The sequence below is a fragment of the Oncorhynchus keta genome, chromosome 1 (genome assembly GCF_023373465.1).
Source record: "Oncorhynchus keta strain PuntledgeMale-10-30-2019 chromosome 1, Oket_V2, whole genome shotgun sequence".
NCBI classification, from domain to species: domain Eukaryota; kingdom Metazoa; phylum Chordata; class Actinopteri; order Salmoniformes; family Salmonidae; genus Oncorhynchus; species Oncorhynchus keta.
The window spans coordinates 48,113,703-48,132,121 of NC_068421.1; the positions used below are offsets into that span (position 1 = coordinate 48,113,703).

An 18,419-nucleotide genomic window follows, 5' to 3' on the forward strand; every position below is an offset into this window, starting at 1 on the left:
CCCCTAGTGATTGACAAGCTGCCCTCGTGACTGACAAGTGGGGGGCCAGGGAGGCCCTGTGGGACCCGGCCCCTGGCTGTGTCTGAATGGAGGGGCCACCTGGGCTGCCAAGGGGGTCCCTATCGCGTGTGACGCCTCACAGAAAGGCCGCTGCTCAGTGTCGGACCACTTGTCCAATTAACAGACAGGCAGGGGGAGGTACGTCAGCTGTACTGGTTTGATAGGGACAACGATATCAGTGAGAGTAGAGATATTTGCGCAAACACACATACAACTGTGCACAGAAGCTGGACAAAAAGAAGAGCCACCGTAGAGAAAAATAAAAGTAATGTTGGCTCACTGCAGATACGAGTCCATGTACTATAGTTCAAATTAAAAACGGTAGCTTACAGGTTCTTAAAAAAGGTCTACACAGTGCCTTCAGAAAGTATTCACCCCCTTGACTTTTTCCACATTTTGTTGTGTTACAAAGTGGGATTAAAATCTATTTGATTTACATTTTTGTCAACTGTATACACAAAATACATTGTAATGTCAAAAATTTTAACATTTGTAATATAATTTATGAAAAATTAAATATTAATATATCTTGATTTGATAAGTATTCAACACTGGGACAATACATGTTAGTATCAATCAAAAGTATTTATAAGCCCTTTTACCATCAAAAAAGTGCTTATAGAGAAACCCAGTCTAAAACCCCAAACAGCAATCAATGCAGATGTAGAAACACCTTTGGCATCATTTACAGCTGTAAGTCATTGTAGGTAAGTCTCTAAGAGCTTTCCACACCTGGATTGTACAACATTTGCCCATTATTCTTTTCAAAATTCTTCAAGCTCTGTCAAATTGGTTGCTGACCATTTTCAGGTCTTGCCACAGATTCTCAAGCAGATTTAAGTCAAAACTATAACTCTGCCACTCAGGAACTTTCACTTGTCTTCTTGGTAAGCAACTCCAGTGTAGATTGTAGATTTGGTCTAGTTGTTTCAGGTTATTATCCTGCCAAAAGGTCAATACATCTCACAGTGTCTGGTGGAAAGCAGACTGGAAAAGCTAGGATTTTGCCTGTGCTTAGCTCCATTACATTTATGTTTATTCTGAAAAACTACCCAGTCCTTAACGATTACAAGCATACCCATAACATGATGCAGCCACCACTAACTGAAAATATGGAGAGTGGTAATCAGTAATACATGGTATTGGATTTGCCCCAACCATAACACTGAATTGCTTTGCCATATTTTTTGCACTATTACTTTAGTGCCTTGCAAACAGGATTATGTTTTGAAATATTTGTGTGGAATATTTTTGTTCTTTACAGGCTACTTTCTTTTCACTCGGTCAATTACGTTAGTATTGTGGAGTAACTACAATGTTGTTGATCCATCCTCAGTTTTCTTCTATCTGTTTTACAGTCACCATTGGACTCATGGTGAAATCCCTGAGAGGTTACCTCCCTCTCCGGCAACTGAGTTAGGAAAGACTCCTGTATCTTTGTAGTGACTCTGTGTATTGATACACCATCCAAAGTGTTTATTTAATCCAAACAAATTTTGTTATGTTACAGCCTTATTCTAAACTGGATTAAATCATGTTTTTTTCTTCAACAATTTACACACAATACCCCAGAGTGACAAAGCAAAAAACAAGTTAATTAATTAAATTGATTGAACATGATTTGGAAAGGCACACACCTGTCTATATAAGGTCCCACAGTTGACAGTACGTCAGAGTGAAAACCAAGCCATGAGGTCAAAGGAATTGTCCATAGAGCTCAGAGACAGGATTGTGTCGAGGCACAGATCCAAAGTATTTCTGCAGCATTGAAGGTTGCCAAGAACACAGTGGCCTCCATAATTCTTAAATGGAAGAAGTTTGGACCCACCAAGACTCTTTCTAGAAGTGGCAGCCCGGCTAACCTGAGCAATCGGGGGAGAAGAACCTGATGGTCACTTTGACAGAGCTCTAGAGTTCCTCTGTGGAGATGGAAGAATCTTCCAAAAAGACAACCATCTCTGCAGCACTCCACCAATCAGGCCTTTACGGTAGAGTGGCCAGACGGAAGCCACTACTCAGTGGAAGGACTGGGAGACTAGTTAGGATCAAGGGAAAGATGAATGGAGCACATAAAGATCCTTGATGAAAACCTGCTCCAGAGCACTCAGGACCTCAGACTGGGGCATAGGTTCACTTTCCAACAAGACAACGACCCTAAGCACACAGCCAAGACAAAGCAGGAGTGGCTTTGGGGAAATCTCTGAATGTCCTTGAGTAGCCCAGCCAGAGTCCGGACTTGAACCTGATCGAACATCTCTGGAGAGACCTGAAAATAGCTGTGCAGCGACGCTCCCCATTCAACTTGATAGAGCTTTAGAGGATCTGCAGAGAACAATGGGAAACTCCCCAAATACAGGTGTGCCAAGCTTGTAGCGTCATACCCAAAAAGACTTGAGGCTGTAATCGCTGCCAAATGTGCTACAACAAAGTACTGAGTAAAGGGTCTAAATGTGATATTTCCATTTTTTATATTTAATACATTTGCAGAAATATCTAAAAAACTGTTTTTGAGTTGTCATTACGGGGTATTGTGTGTATTTAATACATTTCAGGATTAGGCTGTAATGTAACAAAATGTGGAAAAAGGTCTGAATATATTTGGAATGCCCTGTATATGAAAGTAACTGCCAAAGTAAAGGAAACACTAGTTACTTTACCCATAGTTACTTTACCCACTCTTGACACTGTAAACTATGAAAACACTCTGGACATTACTGCACAGTGGGATATTTTCACCACAGCTGATCAGAACAAATCCTAGAACAGGATATCCAATTGGATAATTCTGCTTGTCAAGGCACCATCTCCACGGGGACAGCCAACCAGGTCTCAGACCCGCCTCTTTTCCAACCAAAGAAATTCTTAACCTTGAACCATGAGTGGTGAGAAGCCTCTGGCTCTTGTATACAGGTTGAACTGATTCACACCTCTGGGAAAGGGCCTATTTCCCCATGTAACCTCTGGTGTGAACTTAATTGTGTGTACTTAAGTATTAGGTTTCAGGTCACGCCAGGCCCCACAGAGAAACAGACAAGTTCAAACAGCCATACACACTTCACATGGATCGAGTGGACCACCCAAATGAAAACCAAACCAAACAGAGCAAAGGGGCTAAAGTCAAGCATGATCATATCAGAAATGGGACAGTAACCGTTTCTACGCTGCCCTGGACATACACACACCTACACAGCACAAATAGCTAGAAATACACACACCACTATCCACAGGACACACACGCAAACACACTGGGTTAGCAAGGGATGAAAGACAGTGATGTGACTACTGATGCTCTCCCACCACTGTCCACCAGGGGGCCTATAGTACAGGGGTACAGTATGTCTGGTGGGCTCTGTCATCTTTATTCCTCCCTGTAACTATCACAATCTATATTCAAATCAAACTGCCACTTTTGCCTCATTGTTTGTAGTTTCATTTGTTTGATCTGTTTTCACAACATTACATCAGTGTCTGCTGAAATGGGCACCCGATTCCCTATGTAGTGCCTTGCATATGGTGCCATTTAGGAGGCAACCAGTGTGCATGTATGTGGAGGCGTCCCACACGGCATGTCCTAGTCCAGGGTTCCCCAACTGGTTTTATTTGGCCTCCCAAGTTTTCTGAGCAAAAAAAATCATATATATATATATTTTTTATGTTGTTGTGAATTTTCATTGTTGGACATACAAGATTGTAAAAACCCAGAGAAATCATCTCCAAGTTATTTGAATTTTGGAAATGGGTTCCCGTATTCCCACGCATAATAGAGATATGTGATCGTATACAAACGTAAGAAAGGTTTGAAAGGATTGTGTTTTCGTCAAATGTTATATCTGTTTGGGCTTCTTGTGGTCTATTTGCAGTCTACAAATGATTTGTAACTATGTTCCGTCCCCCCGACCATCCACTGAAGAAAAAAATTGTCCTGCGGCTGAATCTACTTGGTGATCCTTGCCCCAGTCAGTCAGAACTTAAAAGGGAATTTAAAACAACTCGCTTGCTTCAGTACTGAGGACCAAAAGTCAATGTCAGTTCTCTGGGGCCATAAGTATCAAGATTCTCAGAGTAGGAGTGCTGATTTATGATCAGTTATGCCTTTTAGATCACAAGGAATACGATTATATGGACAGAGTGGACCTGATCCTAGATCAGCACTACTACTCTGAGACGCTTGATACATATGTCCCCTGTACTGCTCTGTACATACACTAGTTGGGTCTTAGCTACTCAGCCCCAAGTTATTCACCTTACATTAGGCCTCACACTGACCTCCAGCACAGAGGCTTGCTGTGATGACTGAGGACCTCCGGTAGGATCAGACAACAGCAGAGAGAAGGGAGGGAAAGGGGGAGACAGTAGACAGAGGAAGACATGGGAGACAGGTGGAGGGAGAAAGGGGGAGGACATGGGAAACCTGCTAGTAGAGTCAGAGAACAGGGGGAAAAGAAGGGGGAGACAGAGAGAGGGAGAGGAAGACATGGGGAGGACCTGAAATATGGTAAAAGTGGTGGGGATTGAGTAGGGGAGGACAGGCAGGAGGGAAGGAAAGGGAGCGAGAGAAGGGGGAGACATGAAAATATTGGGGGAGGTTGTGGGGAATTAGTAGGGGAGGACAGGAGGGAAGGAAAGGGGCCAAGGGGGAGACTAAAACATTACTGGGCTGCCCTGAATACAGTAGCGCTCTATAGTAATCACCTGGCCTGGACCTCAAGCTGTTTTTGTCTTGGGTTCACAGGTCAAATGCCACAGCCTGATCTCCGGTGTTTAGCCTGTTAGAAAGCCCAAAAGGCCCAGAGGAGGGAGTGACAGATCTAACAGTGGTGTGTATGTACCGTGCATTCGGAAAGTGTACAGACCCCTGGACTTTTTCCACATTTTGTTACATTACAGCCTTATTCTAAAATGGGTTAATTTGCTTTCTTATCCATCTACACACAATACCCCATAATGACAAACAAAAACAGGCTTGTAGAAAATGTAGCAACTTTCACACACAAAAGAAATGACTGAAATATCATATTTACATAAGTATTCGGGTATTTTATCCAGTACTTTATATTTTTTCAGTACTTTGCACCTTTGGCAGCGATTACAGCCTCGAGTGTTCTTTGGTATGACACTACTTCTGTGCAGATCCTCTCAAGCTCTGTCAAGTTGGACGGGGAGCGTCGCTGCACAGCTATTTTCAGGTCTCTCCAGAGATGTTCGATCGGGTTCAGGTCCGGGCACTATTGGTTAGAGCCTGCAAGTAAGCATTTCACTGTAAGGTCATCTACACCTGTTGTTTTCGGCGCACGTGACTAATAAACGTTAATTTGATTTGGCTTGGCCACTCAAGGACAATTAGAGACTTCCCCGAAGCCACTCCTGCGTTGCCTAGGCTGTGTGCTTAGGGTTGTTGTCCTGTCTGAAGGTGAACCTATGCCCCAGTCTGAGGTCCTGAATGCTCTGGAGCAGGTTTTCATCAATGATCTCTCTGCACTTTGCTCCGTTCATCTTTCCCTCGATCCTGACTAGTCTCCCAGTCCCTGAAAAACATCCCCACAGCATGATGCTGCCACCACCATGCTTCATCATAGGTATGGTGCCATGTTTCCTCCAGACATGATGCTTGACATTCAGGCCAAATAGTTCAATCTTGGTTTCATCAGACCATAACATCTTGTTTCTCATGGTATGACAGTCCTTTAGGGACCTTTTGGCAAACTCCAAGTGGGCTGTCATGTGCCTTTTACTGAAAATGGGTTTCTGTCTGGCCGCTCTACCATAAAGACCTGATTAGTGGAGTGCTACAGAGATGTTGTCCTTCTGAAAGGTTCTCCCATCTCCACAGAGGAACTCTGGAGCTCTGTCAGAGTGACCATCGGGTTCTTGGTCACCTCGCTGACCAAGGCCCTTCTCCCCCGGCCAGCTCTAGGAAGAGTCTTTGTGGTTCCAATCCTACTCCATTTAAGATTTATGAAAGCCACTATGTTCTTGAGGACCTTCAATGCTGTGCCTCGACACAATCCTGTCTCAGAGTTCTACAGACAATTCCTTCTCATGACTTGGTGTTTGCTCTGACGTGCAATGTCAACTGTGGGACCTTATAGACAGGTGTGTACTTTTCCAAATCACGTCCAATCAATGGAATTTACCACAGGTGGACTCCAAATCATGTTGTAGAATCATCTCAAGGATGATCAATGGAAACAGTGGTCCTTCTGTAGCTCAGTTGGTAGAGCATGGCGCTTGTAACGCCAGGGTAGTGGGTTCGATTCCCGGGACCACCCATACGTAGAATGTATGCACACATGACTGTAAGTCGCTTTGGATAAAAGCGTCTGCTAAATGGCATATATTATTATTATATTATAAACAGGATGCGCCGGAGCTCAATTCTGAGTCTCATAGCAAAGGGTCTGAATTGTTATGTAAATACATTTAAAAAAATATTATTTTACAAACATTTCTATAAACCTGTTTTTGCTTTGCCATTATGGGGTATTGTGTGTAGATTGATGAGTAAAACACATATTTGTATACATTTTAGAATAAGGCTGTAACGTAACACAATGTGGAAAAAGTGAAGGGGTCTGAATAATTTCCGAATGCACTAAATGTGTATGTGTGTACGTGTACTTATGTGTGTTATTACCATTCTGGGGATCAAGGCACCTGTAGCATGACTGTGGGAATCCTTTAGGCTCTTTGGGACACAAGGAATGGACAGCTGACCTGAAGGAAACAGACACACACACACACACACACACACAACACTGTCAGTTTGTCTGGTTCACCTACCTCTCACATCACTCAGCCAAGGAGTTTTGAAAACATGTGTTATCTAATATATTGGAGTATTACAATTAACACAGTGATTTGATAAGTGAAAAGATAAGATCAAATAAAAATGATAAAAAATGTGTCCGCTCCCAATTATTGTTCTTTCAGTCTACGCCAGGGGTAGGCAACCCGGTTCCTGGAGTGCCTCAGGTACTGCACCATTTTGTTCCAACTAGGCACCACACCCGATTCAGTGATTGCCTGAATCGAATACACCTGGTCTCCCAGGTTAGTTAAACCAAAAACATGAAGTGCCTGCGGCACTCGAGGACCCGTGTTGCCTACCCCTGTTCTACACTGTAAAAAAGTCATACAACAGTAAATAAGTAATGACATCCCAATTTGTTTTATCCTATAAACCGTTTCTAAATGAACACAATTTCCTTAATTTGTCTCGACATAGATCATTTCGATGATATAACTGTGATTGTCATTTTCACATCCTTGTTATTTAACAATATTGTAATACAACAAAAATGTTGCCCGTTAAAACAGAAATGCATTTGGACAGTTACTGTGTTCACTTTTCATTGATCAAGAAATAGCTTTAAATCAAATCAAATGTTATTTGTCGCATGCGCCGAATACAATTATTGTAGACTTTACCATTAAATGCGTACTCCAACAATGCAGTTAAAAAGTGAGAAAATGTATGAATAGATACAAAATAAAATAGTAACACGATAAAATGACGAGGCGATATACAGGAGTACCGGTACTGAGTCAGTGTACTGGGGTACGAGGTAGTTGGGTGATTGATTGAGATAAATTGAATGTTGAATTTAAAGTACATCGAGGGTTAAATTATTCGGGCCCTATAAAATCTGTTTAGTTTTATCCCCTCCAAATTTGTTTTGTCAGGTTTTAGTTTATCAAACAACAAAAAAAAAGAGAGAGAACAAACAACAGCCACATTTGATTTTGTATGTCCACAATAATACTTTAAACCACATCAGGAGACCACTTTTGAGGTTCTGGGATCATTTTTAAAATTTTGGGGGCTGTAATCACCCCAGCCAGATGCTATTGTTTGATTTGCAATGTTTCTGTAGCGTTCATGTGATTGCAGAGTGGACACTATGATTGATGCAAATAATCATAATATCATTTTGGAAAAACCTTTCCATCTACCAGAAGACGGTTGTCAATACACTAGCAATCATCGTTAATGGCTACACAGTGGTAGACAAACACGCACTCACTATTCAGGAAGTTGAAGGGGAATACGAATCACTGATGCATAATGTTCAGGAGTTATCAAAATCTTGTGCAATTTAATGCATTTTCTAACCAGTTCAACGCATTTAGTACTCTACTTTAAGTTCAATACATTTTGGAATATTGTTGAATTCTGTTTTAATGTCTGGATTCCGTGATTCTCTACGCGTTCATGGCAACGCAGATTTTATAGGGCCCTATATTATGGAAATGTCCCAACATGTGGTTGGGACATTTCATTCCAAGAGTGAATTAAATTACCAACAGGAAAGTATATTTATGAGGAAATGATCACTGTTGACCACAATGGTCACCTCAGATAAGGATCTTGTCTGAATGGCCTGGGGTGGTCTAGTGGTCTAAGCCGCTGCCTCTGAAACACCACTCAGAGGCAGCGGTGTAAATCCAGGCATGGTTCGATTCCGGCTCACTTCTATTTCAGCACACACTCTCTTATCTATACTATCCGATTTGGACTGCCAATAACCTCAACTGAAGCGACACAAAGTAACAACTTTTCTTCAATTCAGTTTGCACATTATTATTCATCCCTGGATATTTTGGTTCTTGTGCTTCCATAAAAAGTATTTTTGGAGCCACACACACACACAATTGTGGAATGTCATACTTGTATAATACTCCTGTACTTTTCACTGTCATGCCATGGGAACCGTAGCATGCTAAATCAACAGGCATAGTTCCACCGCGAGGGAGGCCTCTGCGGTCCCACGTCTCTGTTCACACCGCTTTACAAACATACTAAACATGGAACCACTTGGACTGTTTGGGGAAGAAAATATTACAAGTAGAGGCTTTTCTAATAAGGAGATTCTTTCCTATTTAAAGATAGTTGCAAAAATTGCCAAAAGGTCATATATTTTACAGGGTATACGGTACAGATAATCCTAAGTGAACAGCACATCTGAAATTGTGGAAAATAATTGTCAACCACAATAATCTGTGAATTATAGAATGCAGGGAATCGAATGTATTAACAGGCATATCCAAGCAAAAATAAGATACAATATACATGATACACAACTCAGGACCAGTAGTTTTAGACTATGCTTTTGTCAGTGTTTTTTTCAAATGTTTTAATCAAAAGTTTTCATAGATAGCTTATTCCAGTGTGTTTCGTGTAAACTGAGATGTCAAAAGGTTGTCTGCAACTAAAAATGTTTTATCTCGGACTCAAATATCTAACTGACCAATCAGATTTGAACAAACCAAACACAAGGGATGACCCAATGGCGGTCATTGGAGCCAATCAGAGCATGGACAGCTGAAACAGTAATGCACACACTGAGTGTACAAAACATGACATAGACTAACCAGGTGAATCCAGGAGAAAGCTATGATCCCCGACTCTGTTACAGAAGAGTGTAAATGCTTTTTTTTTAGGCTGGATCATGTTGTTGACTTGTATTGTATTGTATGTTTTAATTATGTAATGTAATGATTGTTGCTGCCTTCTAGTAGGCCAGGTCTCCCTTGAAAAAGAGACACTGGGTCTCAATGGTTTTTCCTGGTTAAATCAATTATTGATGTCACCTGTAAAATCCACTTCAATCAATGTAGATGAAGGGGAGGAGACAGGTTAAAGAAAGATTTTTAAGCCTTTAGTCATGGATTGTGTATGTGTGCCATTCAGAGGGTGATTGGGCAAGACAAAATATTTAAGCGCCTTCAAAGTGGTATGGTATTAGGTGCCAAGCGCACCAGTTTGAGCGTTTCAAGAACTGCAACGCTGCTGGGTTTTTCATGCTCAACCGTTTCCAGTGTGCATCAACAATGGTCCACCACCCTGGTGGGTTTTTCACGCTCAACAGTTCCCCATGTGTATCAACAATGCTCCACCACCCAAAGGACATCCAGCCAACTTGAAACAACTGTGGGATGTATTGGATTCCACATGTGCCAGCATCCCTGTGGAACACTTTCGACACATTGTAGAGTCCATGCCCTGACGAATTAAGACTGTTCTGAGGGCAGAAAGGGGTGCAACTCCATATTAGGAAGGTGTTCCTAATATCAGGATACTATAATATGCCATGCCTAATAATGTAACGGTCTTCTTCCCCCTCTGACGAGGAGTAAGTAGGAAGGATCGGAGGACCAATGCGCCGCGTGGTACCTGTTCATGATTATTTTAATAGAACACTGAAAAATACAAACTAACAACGTGAAATAACAAAAACCAAAACAGTTCCGTGTGGAACACACAGACACAGAAAAGAATCACCCACAACTCAAGGGTGAAAACAGGCTGCCTAAGTATGGTTCTCAATCAGGGACAACGATTGACAGCTGCCTCTGACTTGAGAACCATACCAGGCCAAACACAGAAATACCAAATCATAGAAAAATAAAATAGACCACCCACCTAACTCACGCCCTGACAAAGACATAACAAAATAACTAAGGTCAGAACATGACAATACCTCCCCTCAAAGGTGCGGACTCTGGCCGCAAAAACTGAACCTATAGGGGAGGGTCTGGGTGGGCGTCTGTCCGCGGTGGCGGCTCTGGCGCGGGACATGGACCCCACTCCACCATAGTCTTTGCACGCCTCTTTACCCGCCTCCGTGGCCTCTTTAGAGCGGCGACCCTCGCCGCCAACCTCGGACTGGGGACCCTAGCAACGGGTCCCGAATGGATGGGAGATACCGGCAGCACCGGAGGGAAGGGCGATTCTGGCAGCACCGGAGTAAGCAGCGGCTCTGGCAGCTCCTGACTGGCAGGAGACACTGGCAGCTCAGGACAGGCGGGAGACTCTGGCAGCTCAGGACAGGCGGGAGACTCTGGCAGCTCAGGACAGGCGGGAGACTCTGGCAGCGCTGAGCACGAGGGAGACTCTGGCAGCGCTTAGCAGGAGGGAGACTCTGGCAGCGCTGAGCAGGAGGGATACTCTGGCAGCGCTGAGCAGGCGAGAGCACCTGTAGGGAGGAGACGGAGAGACAGCCTGGTCCTCGGAGGAGGCACAGGATAGACCGGGCCGTGGAGGCGCACTGGAGGTCTCGAACTAAGGGCCTGCACAACCCGTCCTGGCTGTAGACTTTAACCCGGCACGTGCGGGGCGCAGGCACAGGATGCACTGGGCTGTGCAGACACACGGGAGACACAGTGTGCAGAGCCGACGCAGGATATCCTGGCCCGAGGAGACGCACTGGAGGTCTGGAGAGCAGAGCTGGCACCATCCGCCCTGGCTGGATCCTCACCCTAGCCCGGCAGATGCGGGGAGCTGGGATGTAAGCGCACGCGTTCTTAGTACTGTGGACACCGCACGCTCCACCGCATAACCGCCTGACCAGTACGACACCGCATAACACAGTAAGCACATCTTGGAGAGCTGTAGCACGGAGGTGGCACAGGACATGCAGGGCTAGGGAGGCGCACAGGAGGCCTGGTGCGTGGGGCTGGCACAGTCTTCACCAGACGGCTAGCACGCACCTCAGGACGAGTACGGAGAGCTGACTCAGGTGACATCAAATCCCAGACACGCTCCGTCGGGCGGGTTGTCGTGCCTCATGCACCAACACAGCAACTCCCTCATTACTCTCTCCTCCAATCTCCCCATTAACTCCTTCACTGTCTCTGCTTCGCTTCCGTCGCTCACCTCCAATTTTGCCCTGACCAGCTCTGGTTCCATCCTTGGCTCCTTACGATAAACAAGGGGAGTTGGATCAGGTCTGACTCCTGACTCAGCCTAACTCCTCGTGTGCCACCCCCCCCCCCAATACATTTTTGGGGCTGCCTCCGTGCCAACTCCTCGTAGTGTTTCCGCTCAGCCTTAAATGCCTCCAGGTCCTCCTGTGGACGACGATACTCCCAGCCTGTGCCCAGAGTCCCTTGCCTTCCAGTATCTCCTCCCATGTCCATTTCTCCAGATAGCTCTGCTGCTCCTCACCACGCTGCTTGGTCCTTTGGTGGTGGGTGATTCTGTAACGGTCTTCTTCCTCCTCTGACGAGGAGTAGTAGGAAGGATCGGAGGACCAATGCGCAGTGTGGTACGTGTTCATGATTCTTTTAATAGAACACTGAAAAATACAAAATAACAACGTGAAATAACAAAAACCGACACAGAAAATAATCACCCACAACTCAAGGGTGAAAACAGGCTGCCTAAGTATGGTTCTCAATCAGGGACAACGATTGAGAGCTGCCTCTGATTTGAGAACCATACCAGGCCAAACACAGAAATACCAAATCATAGAAAAAGAACATAGACCGCCCACCCAACCCCCGCCCTGACCAACTAAAACAAAGACATAACAAAAGAACTAAGGTCAGAACGTGACAAATAAACTATGTAATGGGACAAAATAATCATTAATTATTTCCTAAATTGAACATACACACACACACACACGAGGCTGTCAGCTCTGAATGACTAATTATGCTCTTGTAATTATGGAGAAAATTCAGAAGCCCAAAGGAGCCCAAAGTCCATCATCACATATAATTTAAGCAAACCAAAAAAAGCCTTTGAATAGGAATATTATAACTGCAACTGAGACTGCATCTGATACAATAAATGTAACACGTTACTCTTGCAAAGTAATCACACTTCCACACACACCTACACACCCACGGCCTGTCAACTCCTCTCCTCTCTCATAGTTGTCATGGTCTCAAAGTGGCCCCGTGTCAGTAACAGGAGGTGGGCTGGCTTCCACCAGAATTAATTTAGCGTGTTGCGCTCAAATCGCTCCCCATCAGAAATATCTTAATCTGTCTCTGTCTCATCTACATGGAGAAAGTGTGTGGGGGGGGTGAAGTCCACATGAGAAAGGTCAGTGCATTTAAGGGGTTCATCATTCTAAGGTGTCAGACCTCTCTAGAGGGGAGGATGGGATGAAGAAGGGGGGATAGGGAAGGGGGATATTCTCTCTTACCCTTCGCTTGGGGGGGGTTGATCAGTCAGTACTTAAAGAGAGTTTAGCTGGTGTCCAACAACAACCATAGTAATCAGTGGGAATGTTTCACTATGTTGTGTCTTTTGTTTAATCTTAATTGTGGTACAGCTCCTACACACACAAGCACACACACACTGCACTATTCGGCCTTAGAACTGCCGCCTGGGAGCTGCTAACATAACAGTGAGCTGGATGAAATGCTGGATGAAATGCTGGCAGCTAAGAAACAGCACACACACACACACGAACAGAACAAACACAAACACCTTCTCACACATACTGTACACACACACGCACACACAGACAGACAGACACGTACGCGCACACACACACAGGCAGCCGTCTGGCCGAGGTAAACAGCTTTTAATAGCATCAAACCAGGTTTGGTTTGTTTTGGACCATCTGTCAGTTCCATTGTGTTTCTGTGTGTCTCTTTAGAGCCTGTGGTTGACAGGTGATATATGTACGATACAAAGTGCTTGGTCGGGCCCCCGGAGACCTGCTCACAGTTTCTCGCTGCCTTTTTTTTAATCTTCTTCTTCTTCTTCTTCTCCTCTTCCCTCCATCCTGTTTCTCTCTGTTTGTCGTCCTTTCCATTCCATTTTTTTTTCTTCTCTTGGTGCACGGAATATTCCGTCAGATCATAGCACGGTCGCCAGCATCCTCAGTGGCATGTATCCAGCCTGCTCTGGCGATTTGCATCAAAGGGTGGAATTTTCTATTTGAGAGGTTAGCAAAACTGTGCCAGAGTATGTTGAAGGCGGTGAGGAGCAGCGGCAGAAGCACATCGGCTGACTGGAGAGGCCTTTGGACGCGAGTGTGTGTGTATGCGTGAAGAGGAGGCGAACATAAAGGCATAGACATCCTGGGAGAGAGATGCTGGAAAAGGCTAACCGTTCGCTTACGGCTGATGTTAGCGCCTGTTAAACGGTTGGAGTCTTCAGAGGTCGTCGACAATGTTTGGCATGATACCATCAACAAATACGCCAATGACTCTTCTCAAGGGATGCAAGAGCAGTAATGCTGAAAATTGCCTAATAATATTTAAACAAACCCTGAACATCCATTGTAGGCTAGTATCCATATATTTAAATAGCTATTTTACGGACACAATTTCCTATAAATACTTTTTAAATCAACTATCTTTGTCATTTTGCAATCAGAATTCACAGTTACTTTAAGAAAAAAGGCTGATTCACTGAGGAAAAAGCTGAAATGAAAGTGTAAAGTTAGAGGTGAAACTGCAGGTTTTCAGAGTCCTCTCTCCTGGTCTCCCCGCTCCTCTTCCAGTCATCATGTGAGAGAAGCCAGGCGTGGGAGGATAATCACACCCTAATAAGAAGGAATATTAAAAACAGCAGTGCACACACACACTGGATCCCTTTTCCTCTCTCTTTCTCTCTCTCTCTCTTTCCCACCATCCCAGAAAAATGTTTGCACATGGCCACACAAGATTTCAATAATTTCATAATATATCAATTAACAGGTTGAAAGAAAGAGAGCCTTTGGGGGTTTGCGTTTGTACATTTGATGTTTGGTTTGGAGGCACCCTGTGAAGGTCTGTATGTAGAGTTGCGTGAGGCCAGCCCTGAGTCCCGGCTGGGTCCAAAGCTCTGGGCCGTGATGGCAGTGCAAGCAAAGACTGAAAAATGAAGGAATCCTTCTGTAGACTGGAGCTTACGTTTCACCAGACAAACTAACACGGCCTGTTTGAGTATCATCAGACCTTTCGCACTTTGGGGGAGATTCAGAAACACGCTGCTGATAGCTTTCGTGCTGCTTGCAGCTGTTGTTAGGGCATTTAGCGCCATCACTCAGACATGGAAACCCAAAGTGAGAGATACTGGATAGGGCTGACTAATGCTGATCCTAGAACAGTTTGTAGGTGTGTAGGATTGACGGTTGTATGTTATTAAGGCACCTGCTGGTTGAGTTCGTTTTGGATATGCTTCTGGTTTGGTTCTATCTGTTGTCTAGCAGATTACGGTGTTAGCGCTGTTTCCTCTCCTCTTCTCCGCCCTTCTCCTCTTTTCTGTCATCTTCCGTCCTTCTATCCTCTCCACCCTTCTCCCTTGCTGCTCTCCTCTCTGCTCCTTTTCTCTTCTCCCCTTTCCTGATAACTTCTCCTCTGAGCTGTGGAGGCCTGTGTGTGTGCAATCGTGGGGTGTGGCGAGACAAGTGTGTGTGTGTGTGAACAAGGGGGCCCTGTGTCTCCTAATGATCTCCCACACCTGCGCATCTGCTGCCATTTTTAATTAACACTCCAAGGAGGTTTGTCAGGAGTAATCAAAAACATTGTCACTGACGGCAATGCAACTGCAGCCATGCAATGGAGGCAAAAACTCTATACACATCATAAACCACCAGGAACGGGTTGCTCCAACTTAAACAGACCAATTAATTGCCTCATTCTCATAAACAATAGAAAGAAGAAGAAAAAAACTGAGAAAATACACTTTTTAATGACTTGATTACGTGAGGATCGATATGTACCCTGAGAGAAAGAGACAGAGAGACTTGCTTTCGCAATGTAAACATGTTTTTTTTCTATGCCAATAAAGCCCATTGAATTGAATTGAGAGCGAAAAAAGAGAGGTGGCTTTTATGAAACAGATGCAACATGTGGCGTGGAGGAGTGCTCCCTGAGAGTTCTTTCCCAGTCCCAGTCATCTCCTTACATGCATGCCCCTGTTATGTTCTTCAATACAGCAGCAGCAACATGGGCTTGGCTGATCTTCCTTTTTCATTTCACTAGGAGCAGGGGGAGCGGCAATAGGAGAGCAGGCAATAGGTTTAGCAGCCGAGGCGAGGCGACTCTGATTTACGACGGGAGGGTGACCTCTGGGGCCGTAACACAGTGATGGGTGAGTGGCTCTCAACGGTAAGCTACTGGCACTTGACAAAGTGCCTGAAGCAGAATGAATTTACTTCTCTTTTCCTCAATCATCAACAGCCACTGCCCTGACCCCCATCCTGACTGCTATAACAAGATCTCCCATCTCGGGAGGCTGAAAAATTTACTGTCACATCTACTTTTCAATGAGCTCAAGTGAGCACTTCTTTCACCTTCAGTGGAGCAGGTGCCTGGTAACCTGGTCGGATGGCAGGCACGCACAAACACAATCCCCGCCATCCAATATACACACACCTTAACACTCTAGCAGTTTTTATTTTTCATCCACTGTATTTACCAGACCTATCGGTGTTTGCCTTCATCAAATTGATGACAGTGCCTGGAGGCGAGTTAAATTAAATAATCCCAAAATGTTTATATAGCGCCAATTATTCTCCAACGCACATTGAAATGTACCCTTCCCCTCGTCTAGTCAGTGACCATACTGGGCTTGGAAATCGCAAGCTACTCTATGGTGGAATGTATTAGGCCTAAATCTCAACCAGCAGAAATATTAATTAATTTAATGTGATTTGACTGAGGTTTTCTGTTGTGTAGTGTTTCCTTATTATCACTATTGGTATAATCTTGACTAATGCTATTCAACCAGTCAATCTTTTTCGCCCCACACAAGTTTAGGACAATATTATCCCAGCGTGACAATAAAAGTCCCAAACAAATTACAACGAACACATAAAACGTTCGTAATTTCTCAAAATGGGGGTTCAAAATTTCGCAGCTCTCTGGTGAGTACATTGGGTCGTTGTCGGTTGCCACGTCGTCAGGCGAGACACAGTGTATTGTAATTGAAAATAAAGAAACCATTAAAAGGCATTCAATAAGCTACTGTGAAATTGATCAGTCAATAAAAGCTGTTCCCCAGGGGAAAGTGGCCATGCATGGAGAAGGAGGAGTGTCTCGCCTCAGGCAGGATGGAGAGAGAGATAGGGGGAAGAGGACAGGGATGGGGGGTGAGGAAGAGAAGGAGATGGGAGGAAAGACAGGGGAAGAGAGAGAGAGTGAGGAAGGGAGAGAGAGAGAGATATAGATAGAGAGAGGAAGAAGGAGAGATGGTGTGAGTGAGACAGCTCAGACCTGATGCAGCAGTAACCATACAGGCTCTGAGAGACACAAGACCATGTAACACAATGATTCATAACAGTGCACTATCATTAGTACCAGCTCATCACAGTACTCTACAATATACAATACACTAGAACACACCAAGCAGTATAACAATCAGAAAATGTAATGCATCACATTTTCAACACCACTAAGCCTGGACCAGGAAATGAAGCTTCAGAAGGAAACTGTGTGGTTCAAATATCCTGGTCTTGCTCTACATAATCTAAGAGTCATGGTAGATATCAAAAAACAGCAAAAAATACAAGAACTGCAATGCTGCTGGATTTTTCACACTCAACAGTTTCCCATGTGCATCAAGAAAGGGCATCAAACCAACTTGACACAACTGTGGGAAGCATTGGAACCAACACAGGCCAGCATCCCTAGTGGAACGCTTTCAACATCTTGTAGAGTCCATGCCCCGACGAAGTGAGGCTGTTCTGAGGGCGAAAGGGGAGGTGCAACTCAATATTAGGGAGGTGTTCTTAATGTTTTGTACACTCAGTGTATATAAAATAATGTTTTTTTATTTTTGGGGGGGTGCAAGAACGCACAGGATTTATTGTTCGGTAGTTTTATGAGGATTTTTTTTATATACATAAAAAAAGGGACAAAAAAATAAAATAACAAAAAGTCCCAACCGCTGCTTCTTTAACTTTCAATTCTCCTAAGCATCCGTGCTTCACAGCCCCTGGCTATTGCCTTTCTCAATCTGTCCCTGGAGAAGCAGGAGTTATGGTCCCTGTCGATTGAGGAGAAAGGGATGTTATTCCCCTGTCACCCTCAGTCGCTCCGCCATCCTCCCTGTTCTGATCTACGGTCCTGCTGCCCGGGGAAGAAGTGTCTTGATGCGCCATTGGTTTAGAGTGCTGTCACCTTGCCTCTGTGCTATACCTGCACCCCCCCCCATATCCCAGGGGCCTGTACAAGCAGCGGTGCCGGGCGGGACGTGAGAGGTCACCCCCAGGGGAGTGGTAAGGGAGTGGGGGACAACCCAGGTCCCTGAGCAACGCCCTTGATTGGGAGCAAAAATAAGGTTGAAGATGAGGGAGACCTGGAGATTTTGGCCTCTGTTGAGCCTACAACTATTGTGCCTATGAACCAGAGTTATACTGTTAGCACTCACGCGGTGTGCCCTAGTAGGAAGTCCACTGTGGTCGGTTCATCCTGCACTATCACCTCAAACATAAATAACATGAGCATGTCCAATTCTGATAAGCTTCCCAGTAAAGCAATAAAAACAATCAAGCAACTAATAAGTGCTAAAAATATCCCACACTAACATATGTACCCTAAGAAACAAGGTTCATGAAATCAATAACTTGACAGATGACATTCATGTTCTGACTATCTCTGAAACTCACTTAGATAATACCTTTGATGAT

The 18,419-nt window shown here is 44.4% G+C and overlaps 1 protein-coding gene across 8 annotated transcripts in view; it reads right to left on the reverse strand.

Moving 5' to 3' along the window:
* Positions 1 to 18,419, reverse strand: part of LOC118380691 (adhesion G-protein coupled receptor D2) — a 165,837-nt gene that overhangs the window by 30,801 nt on the left and 116,617 nt on the right. For all 8 annotated transcript variants that reach the window (XM_052526438.1, XM_052526461.1, XM_052526470.1 and 5 more), the window contains one exon: positions 6,695 to 6,774. The gene's annotated coding sequence lies outside the window, so the exon portion shown is untranslated. The remainder of the gene's footprint in view (positions 1 to 6,694; positions 6,775 to 18,419) is intronic.